At 31.4% G+C, this 9898-nt stretch overlaps 1 long non-coding RNA gene across 1 annotated transcript; it reads right to left on the bottom strand.

The window, feature by feature from the left end:
- Positions 1-9206: 9206 nt before the first annotated feature.
- Positions 9207-9691, bottom strand: LOC131859727 (uncharacterized). Its single transcript, XR_009359309.1, has 2 exons — positions 9609-9691; positions 9207-9505 (listed from the first exon to the last, which is right to left on the bottom strand). It is a non-coding gene; the product is annotated as an uncharacterized LOC131859727 (long non-coding RNA).
- Between the last annotated feature and the right edge of the window lie 207 nt (positions 9692-9898).

The following is a 9898-nucleotide window of genomic DNA, read 5'->3' as shown; positions in this document are numbered from 1 at the left end:
TGAGCTTAAGGGAAAACATAATATGTTGGAGAGGGGTCGCAGCTTCCATGTCATCACAGAGATGATTGGCTGCCACTCCCCACCCAAACAAATCCTTCTTTCATTCCTCTGCAGGATCCTTCTTCGAACCCCCTACCATCTAGTGGCAGAGTAGAAGCAGAGGATGTGCCATGCATGACCTTTCTTGATAAGAAAAGGCTTTCACGCCCCCTCTGGCAATCCTTCTCACTTTCACAACCCCTCTAACAATAAACAAACTCACACAGGAGAAAAACAAAACAAAACACCCATCTAGTATCAGAGAGAACACAACTTCATACACGATCCTACTCAAACATCATCTTCCTTTCTGAGGAAAAAACCAATCTCAAAAAAATTAAAAAAGGTTTCTTTTCTCTTCTACCAATTAAGTCACCACCCCATTGCTTTTATAAATTTTTAACACTTCATCTGGTGATGTTCATTCATGTGAAATATCATCATTTTTGTGCTTTTCAACTCACCCTACTAGCTATGGACTCTAGAAGTCATACCTATCAAATCCACTGCATCCTGCTAAGACTCATCTTATGTGAACAATTTTGTTCTGATTTTATTCCTTCTTGATTGTATAAATTCTGCTTTAGAATCCTTGACAACAAGCAACCTCTGATTTCTCAGAGAAATCCGTGATCTCCCATATCTAACTCAGAAGCTATCCAATCCTTTTATGCCTCTGAAACCATCGTCCTTGCTTGTCTAATCAACCTTGACTTAGGAGAAACCTTGAAACTAGTCTCTTAGGAATGAGTCGACATCCAAGCATAAAAAATTCTAGATCAATGAATGATTTAATTAACCCACAAAATTAATTTAATGCTTTGAAAATTATTTTTATTCGCCAATATATTTTTTTTACGTTTTGGAAAAAGGTTGAAATAGCCAATATTTTTTTTTATGGTTTGAAAATAGGTTGAAATCGCCAATATATTTGTTTTATGGTTTGAAAATAGGTTGAAATCGCCAATATTTTTTTTTTATGGTTTGAAAATAGGTTGAAATTGCCAATGCAAATTTTTTTTTTTATTTTAAAAACATTACAATTTGCCCATGCAAATATTTTTTTGGGTTTTAAAAACATTACAATTCGCCAAGATTTTTCACAAACTTTGAGCGATCACGAATGATTCGCCAATGGATATTATTATTTTTTCTCCGTAAACCACAAAATTTTGCCAGTAAAATTAATATTTTTCTCGGCAATTATACACCTTTCGCCAGGTTTTTACACCTTGTCCGAGGGGGGGGTTTCTTAAAGTTTTCCTTGATTGAAAGTGATTAAGATTGTCTTATATGGGATCTAAAAAATACCCTCAATAGTTTTGTGACCATTGACTAGACATTCCTGATTAGATTTTTGGATCCCTAATAGGTTTCTCCATGTTAGTGCTTTTGTTTCTAGCATGCCTTTCCTACCAACATTGTTATTCATTTTGTTAATTATTTTTCCTTTTGTTTCACTGTTTTAGGATAAAGGAAAAAATTACTTCTAATAATCACAAAACATACTATAATCATCATGGTTAAAAGGGTTTATATCTCGTTTATGGGGTTTATAGGGTTCCTAAACTCTTCTTTTGATGATCTAGCTTAAATAGTAAACTTGACTTTTCAAGAGTTTTTGAAACTATTGTGCCAGGAGTGTTCTTAAGATTGGTGGACTTCATATGTAATAATTTTCTTTTTTGATATATGTTTTGTCTTTATGAACTAAACTCAATTTTCTCCATCTTATATTATTTCCAAAATATAATTAAATAAAAAATAAAAATTAAAACATTTATTGGTATTAATTATTCTATAAAGTACATTCAAATTAGATTATAAAAAATCTTCAAGATATACATTTTGCAAATTATTTTTCATTGATCAAGGTAACTATTATTTTGGTCAAAGACAATAAAATGGCAATAATGCAGTCTTTTTGTTTTAAAATCACTATTTAACTATAAATAATCAAATCAATTATCAAACAATTTTATAAGTCAAACATCCTTAATAAAGTGAATAGAGTTAAAATCAAAGGAAGTATTATCATCACTATCCACATTGTTTGCTTTGCTAGTTTCTTGTTTTAATATTTTTTGGTTTATGCTTCCTTCATAGCCTCATTTTTAAAGATTGCATATTTTCTTTTGTAAAATAGCATTCTTCAAAATATTCAAAACAAATAAATGTTGGCAAGTTATCTCCTCCCAAACTTAATTAGTGAATATGGTCATTTTTATTCTTGAAATTATAACTTATATTTTATTCAATAGAAACTAACTCATCTTCAATGATTGGAGGTTCCTTGTAGATTGAATGTATTTGTTTTTCCTCACCTCCAAAAAAAACAAAACAAACATCTTCAATATTGTCTTTTGATAGTCATTAATGCACATACTATACAATGTAAGAACATGATAGTAATTGATCTAGTTATGTGAAGGTGAACAAAGTTAGAGTGTTTTGCTTTATTTTAATCATGTCTATGTAATTTTGGATATTTTAAGATGGAATTTGTCAAGTTGGATAAGAGATGTTGGGAAAGGTCTTAGATTCATTTCTATTAGATATAGTCAAAGTCATAAGGTGAATATGTTTTAGATAAAATTTGAATATTATTTTATGATTATATATAGTGAAAGTTATAAGGTGAATATGTGTAGATGAAATTTTAATATATGTGTTGAGTAATATGAACGTGATGTTGGAAAGCATATCATTATTGACATATTAAGTCCAATTGTAATTAAAATGACATTATTTTTGAAACTAAAAAAGTGAATATGCAAAAGAATTTTATATATATATATATAAAAGTCGTGACCTACGTATACTAGATTTTAAATATGGATAAAGTGAAAAAAAAGATATATTTAGGGCATTTAAATAAGGCGATTCAAACTTTATTTTAATATGAGGAAAATGAGGAATGAAATATATAACTTTTATTAATCTTTCTTCTTTGAGCAAAATAGAAATAAAAGTCTATAGTGAGTTTAAAGTCTTCAAATTTGTTCGTGTTTAGTGTTCAAGCAAAAATCATATACATGTTTCTTTTCAATATTTTTTAATTTTTTTTCATAAATATGATGCTCAATTAATTACACTTTGTATATAAGTTAATGGCCCTCTATCTATTCAAACTAATGTACTCAAATTTCCCTCATTCAAACCTACCTAGAAATTACATATTACATGGAACTTTATTATGAGATCCAAATTCAAACTTTCATATTGCTACAATTTTTAAAACTTTGTTATCTTGATTAATACACATTATTCTTTATCTCATAGTACAAATATAAGTAGCTATCACCTAGGCAAGTTTTTGTGTGACACAGTTAAAGTGTAGATTTTTTTTATGAATAGAAGTCATTTACATTAAGAATGATAAAGTACACTATTCACAAAAAAAACTAGGGGATACTATATCACCCCCTCAAGAGCCAAAGCAGCAGTGTCCAGATAGTCAGAAAGTACGTTGAACATGTTCTAATCCTAGAAAGCAGAGAAAATAAAATGACCGTTAAGTGGCTAAAGTAGTGACTGAAGGAGGTGGATCCTTGCCATCATTAAGACCCCATACAATAGCAGCATCAAAGTTATCATCTAGAAGGGACTTCTCTTCTTTAGTAGTAGCCTCCTCTTTTTTCTTGTCTTGATCTATCCAAGAGGGAAAGGTTGCAAAAGTCAAACACAAAAAGCCTTTGGAAGAACTACGTCATTTGTTGTTACCACCAGAAGTTGACCACCGACTAGCACCACCATCAGTTGGGTCTAGGGTGGTTGCAAGAAGTTGAGTCCCACTTTTGGGCAAAAAGTGGAAGTGTTTTCTCTGTTTTTCAAATTTTCTGTCGATTGATGTCAAAATTTGATGCACTTAGAGATTGAATCTCAAAAAACTTCAGTAATAGAAAATGTAGTGCTCAAAGTCTACTTTTCAACTATGTAATTTATTTTAATACCCAAATGGTAGAAATCCCTTTTTAGTAGGTATGTTTAAAAACCACTTTTTCAAAATGCCTGTTTCAGGACCATACCACGCATGTGTACGACCACCCTTTTTTGATGCAAATAAATGAATTTTTTCAAATCCTTATGGGAAATGATACCTAAGACACCAAATATTGATGAGAATATTTTTGCTTATTTTTTTATTGAATATATATTTTTTTATTAATTTTTAACTGACAATAAAGTATATTTTCAAAACATCGGGTATACAACCACCATAATTTGATGAAATTTTCATATTTTTCAATTTTTTTTTTTTTAATATTCAAAATAATTGTATGTAGATTGATGTCATATAATTTATTTTTCTAAAATCCTAAAAACCAAAAAGTTATTAAAGTTTTAGTGAACCTTGGTATTTTAGGTTTAGGTTCCACTTTTGATTAATAAATAATACAAAAATATTAAAAGTAATCTTATCACTATGAAATTTACATTTCTAAAATCAGGATGTTGAAAACTCTAATGGGTTTTCATTTCGTCAAAAAATTCAATCAAAAAGACCCTCAAAAAATTAGGCCAAGGTAGAAATCTAATGTCGTTTTACCTTAGTCATTTTTTTGGAGGTCCAAGGATAGGCTTGGTGAGACCAAGCCTATCTCGAAGCAAAAAATAAAGCTAAGGGTTGTTTCCCGCCCCTAATTTTAAAAAACGGGCGCCCGTTTCGCTTTGTACCATTGAAAGCGAAACGAGCGCCTATTTGCAAAAACGGGCATCCATTTTATTCAATAACGGGCGCCCGTTTTTGAAAAGATCCGTTGGGTCAGAATCTGGCGCACAAGCACAAATCCCAATGATTGAATGATTTTTCAATCATTGGCTGACAGGTACGATCTGCAAAGAGAATGTTTTGATTAATCATTCTCTTTGTTTGTCTTATTGTCTATTTGGTAAGGAGATTGATTCAAATTCAAATTTTGGTGTAGCCATGGGATCAAATCAACGCAGGAAGAGGCAAAGGAAGGTTCTGACAACTAAGGAGATTGCAACAAATAGGTAGAAGGAGGCAATGCGTCAACAAGAGAGAAGATCAAGAATGAGACAAGGAGCTTCAAGTTCCACAATCATTTTAGAAGAGGAGAACATCAATGAGACCATAAATGTTGACGAAGGAAACACAATAAAACCATTTAATTCAGGTGCATCTTCTAATCCATTATTGGATACATGTATGTCTTCACAACCCTATGTTTTTTCTCATGAAGAAATTGGTGATTTAGTAGAAGCAGGTTACTTATTAAATGAAATTCTAATTGAAAATCAAACCCCAAATTAAATTAGAAGTCAAGTTGAAAGTGAAATTGAAATCCAAATTGAAACCCCAAATGAAACTAGATCTCAACTTGAAACTGAAATTGAAACCAAATTTGAAACTCCAAATGAAATTGAAAATCCACCTGCAACTAAAACCAATAATGTGTATGTAGACATGGAAACACCAATTGAAAATGAAACATGCTTGAATGATAATCAAATGAATGAAAATTTTGAAATTAAAAGTGATGTACTAGACAACCTTCCTGGCTTGGTTTCATGGAGACAGATTAGGACACATGCAAATAGATTGTTTAGACATTTTTTTTATAATAAGAAATTTGGGTTTCAATGTCAATTAATGGTACAACTAATTAAAATGACTAAAATGTGAAAAGTGATGAAGAAGTTAGGCTTTTATATCAAACCCAAGAAGAAGGAGGAGTCTTTAAAACAAGTTGTATCGACTATTGCTAGCGCCTTTGATACAATTGGAAAGAAAAGTCGTTCTAAAGATAAAAATGTGACACGACGAGCAATAACAACGACTTTAGTAAGCCAAACAACTTCTAATAAAAGAATGATGAGTAACATAAGTGGATATCTTAATATTCATCACAAAACTTTGTCAAGAGCTGTAAAAAGAAGAGTTAATTTTGAAAGTGATCCGGCAAACAAATTGTGGACTTTTAGTGGTAGACTACCAAGGTCTGATATGAAACTTATTGGTGAAGTCAAAAATTTGATCAAAAAATTCTGGCACGATAATACGAGAGTATCACCTAATGTTAGAGATGTTCTTAAATTAAGAGTTGGGTAAAAAAATTCGTGATCCACATCCAAAACACCTATTGGACATGACTCAAACTGAATTGTATAAAATTTTTTTGGATGATAAGGTGTTGACTATTAGCATTTGTCAAAGGTCTTTTGAAAAGTGTAAACCTTGGTATGTTCGAATTAACAAGGAAAGAGTCACATGTTGTTGCAAAACTCATGTTCAATTTCGCTACCATTATGATGTATTTCGATAAATACGTGTTACCATGCATAGTAATGGAATGTTCCAAGAATGTGGTATAAATATACCACCTGAAACTATAAAGGAGTTTATTTCAAGTTTGTTTTGCAACCCACTAAATGAACAAAATTTTCTTTTCAATGCATGTGTTTCTAGTGTATGTGATATATGTGGCAATCTTGCATTGTTGGATGAATGTTTGCATGAAAATCTTTCAAATGATTTTGGACAACAATTAATTGATGTTAAAAGATTTAAAACTATTGAGTATCCACTGAAGGATGGAAAGGTTGGAAAACGATGCGATCTAATCACTGAAAAATTTAGTGTTCATGCATTTATGAATGAATTCAAGAGTAACATCATACCTAAATATGTTAAACACACTCAAAATGCTAGATGGCTCGATGGTCAGTTTCGAATATGTAAGGATACATTTCCTGTTGGTAGTATACTTTCAGTTGTTGACTTTGCAGAGAACTACACGCTTGCACCACAAGATGAGGTACAATCACAATACTACAATTCAGTGCAGGTATCAATTTTTGTCCATATTGTCTATAGGCATGCACCAAATAGTACACAAGAGGATCGCAAAATTTTGAGAGAGTACCATTTCTATATGAGTGATAATAAATTACACTAATCTGAGTTTGTCCAGTTTTGCTTCAAGACCTTTTTTCAGAATTTGAGGGAGAGAGAAATTCAGATGACACAACATCTAATATGGTCTGATAATTGCACAGGGCAATTCAAGAATGCTAGAATGTTTTATTGGTTGAGTAGGATTCATAAGAAAACTAATATCGAACACATTTGGAGTTTTTTTGAGGCTGGACATGGGAAAGGAGAACATGATGGTGCCGGTGCATGTGTTAAGAGAGCCCTTTGCAGAGAGCAACTCAAATTCAAGGAAAAGGCTAAATTTAAAAATGCAAGTGCAATTGTGGATTGGTGTAGTGAAAATTTATCCACAGGATCAAGTCAGAACTCTACAATTAGATGTTTCTTCTAGCTAGTTAAAGAGGAGAATATCCTTCCAAGATATGATTGTGATACAATAAATGGGTCAGCTAGATGGCATTCATTTAAGAGTTCTAATTCTAACACTTGGACTATATGGACTAGAGAGCTTGCATGTTTTTGTCAATTTTGTGTTGCAGGTGAATGGGAAGAATGCGAGAATACGAAATGGGTCGAAGAATGGCAACACAAATCCTTAACACCTACTGAGACACAATATGAAGATGTTAGAAGAAATGAAGACCCCGATCATGCATTTGCATTAGAAGATTATGATCGTGTTTCAGACCTCATACAACCTGGTAATTTAATTCAATTTATTGTTTATAACTTTAAATTATATATTTTTATGTATTGTCATTTAATTTATGATTACATATTTGAATTATAAATTCTAACAAGTTTTATTTCTACACATTGTACTTAAATTTGTTTTCTAGGACATGTGTATGTTGTTGTTGCACCTGAGGATAATGATGAGGAGGTTGAGTATTGGCTAGCTAGATGTGTAGAACCTAAGAAAAAGTTGATATGTGATCAAGTAGATGATGATGGTTTTCAGTATCCAGTTGGGTCTGTTGTGGTAGTTGGTACATGGCTACACAAATACTTAACAAGAAGGAATGGCTTACCAACTTATGAAGACTACCAATCACAAAAGAAGATTATACACTATTCTCATTTGGTGGTGGCAACAAACATCAAATTAGAAAGATACAAAGGTAGACCTGCTAATAAGGTATTGTGGACACTTTCAGTAGAAGAGCATGAGGCAATCATAAACGCATTACAGAAGAGAGAGGATGCAAATGGTACATTAGGTTGAATCAAATTTATATGCATGTAAGTTTGTGTTACTTGTGTGAACTCTTTTATATTTAATCATGATAATTGTTTTTCTTTGTCCCTTTAACATTGTATTTGTCTACATTTGATACAATTTTGGTTTCATAAACAACATTGTATTAGTTATCTTCTTCTTAATGTTATTTTGTGCACATTGTAATTGTGTTACAATTGATTTCTAATTTTTTATGATATATTTATTTTATCATAATCTCTTCATAGATTAATTGTAAGTTCAAAGATAGAATTATGTCTTAAATATGACCCGACTCTATATTTATCATTGTATGACAAATCTATATTTATAGTGTGCTTTTTTATTTTAGTACTATGAAGTCCATGCTTTTTATACCACTACTATCCACGCTAATAAACCATCCATACACTAGTAAAGTAGTGTGGTCAACTTAAGAGAAAAGTCGATACTATGTTTGTAGCTTCCTAATAATTTGGTTAGCCTTAGTTCCATCAATCTATTAGATTCCTCTATGAGATTCATTTATAATTAATAATCCTTTTATAATTTTCATATCAAATTTATACGCATGTAAGTTTGTGTTACTTGTGTGAACTCTTTTAAATATTTAATCATGATAATTGTTTTTCTTTGTCCCTTTAACATTGTATTTGTCTACATTTGATACAATTTTGGTTTCATAAACAACATTGTATTAGTTATCTTATTCTTAATGTTATTTTGTGCACATTGAATTATAAACTGTTGCACTATAAGATGATGAATCACAATGTTAATATATAAAGTCATAAATAGATCACATAGCAAGTCATAAATAAAAAGTCCTATATAGAATCACATAACAATTCCTGATGACATAATAACAAGTCTTGAAATAATAACTTAATAAGGAAATGACATTAAAACAAGTCCAAATAACATAATAACAAAACAATGTATCACATATATAATCACTAGAGTGCGCCAAATCACATAACACGACCTGATATCATAATATCAAGGAAATGACATAATAAAAAGTCCCATATATAATCACATAACACATAACAACAAGTCCTATATATAATTACATAATAACAAGTCCCAGGATAACATAACAAGTGTCATCATAAAAAAATCCACAATACAATAACATGACATGATCTAAAATATACAATCTAAGAACTCGCGTGCATCTCATCTGCAGTCCTCTTCACTCCACGTGAAGGTGGCTGAGATGAATCATCCTGCTGCACGTGGTCCTGAGATGCACCATCCTGTGTCTGTGCAATATCAGTGTCTCCACCCTCCTGTGCAGTATCAATGACTCCACCCTCCTGTGCAGTATCAGTGTCTGCACCCTCCTGTACATTATTAAAAGATTTTACATGAGAAGAATATTTAACATGAGAAGAAGTTACTTGCATAATTCACTTATAAAGTAATTAAAAATTTAAAATAAATTACCATACGACCGTGCTCTACAATGCCCTCACTGGTACAAGGAGGTCCACTATCATGAACAAGAAAAGTGGTTGCAGTCAAGTCCTGCAAAAAAAAAACATTGTACATCAATTTTGATAATCCCTATAAAAGCCAGGTACACAGTATAAAAAAATTAGAAATTATTTTTGTAATCATCGTGCCTCAAATGATAATGTCGATGGTTGCATTTGGCTCAACTCCATAGCCGTACCAATATTGGTAGTGGTGTGGACCTGAACAACATATATAAAGCATGAATCAAACTTGTATAT

Source organism: Cryptomeria japonica, chromosome 11 (assembly GCF_030272615.1).
Source record: "Cryptomeria japonica chromosome 11, Sugi_1.0, whole genome shotgun sequence".
In the NCBI taxonomy this organism is placed as follows: Eukaryota; Viridiplantae; Streptophyta; class Pinopsida; order Cupressales; family Cupressaceae; genus Cryptomeria; species Cryptomeria japonica.
This window is presented reverse-complemented; position numbering and strand designations above follow the sequence as displayed.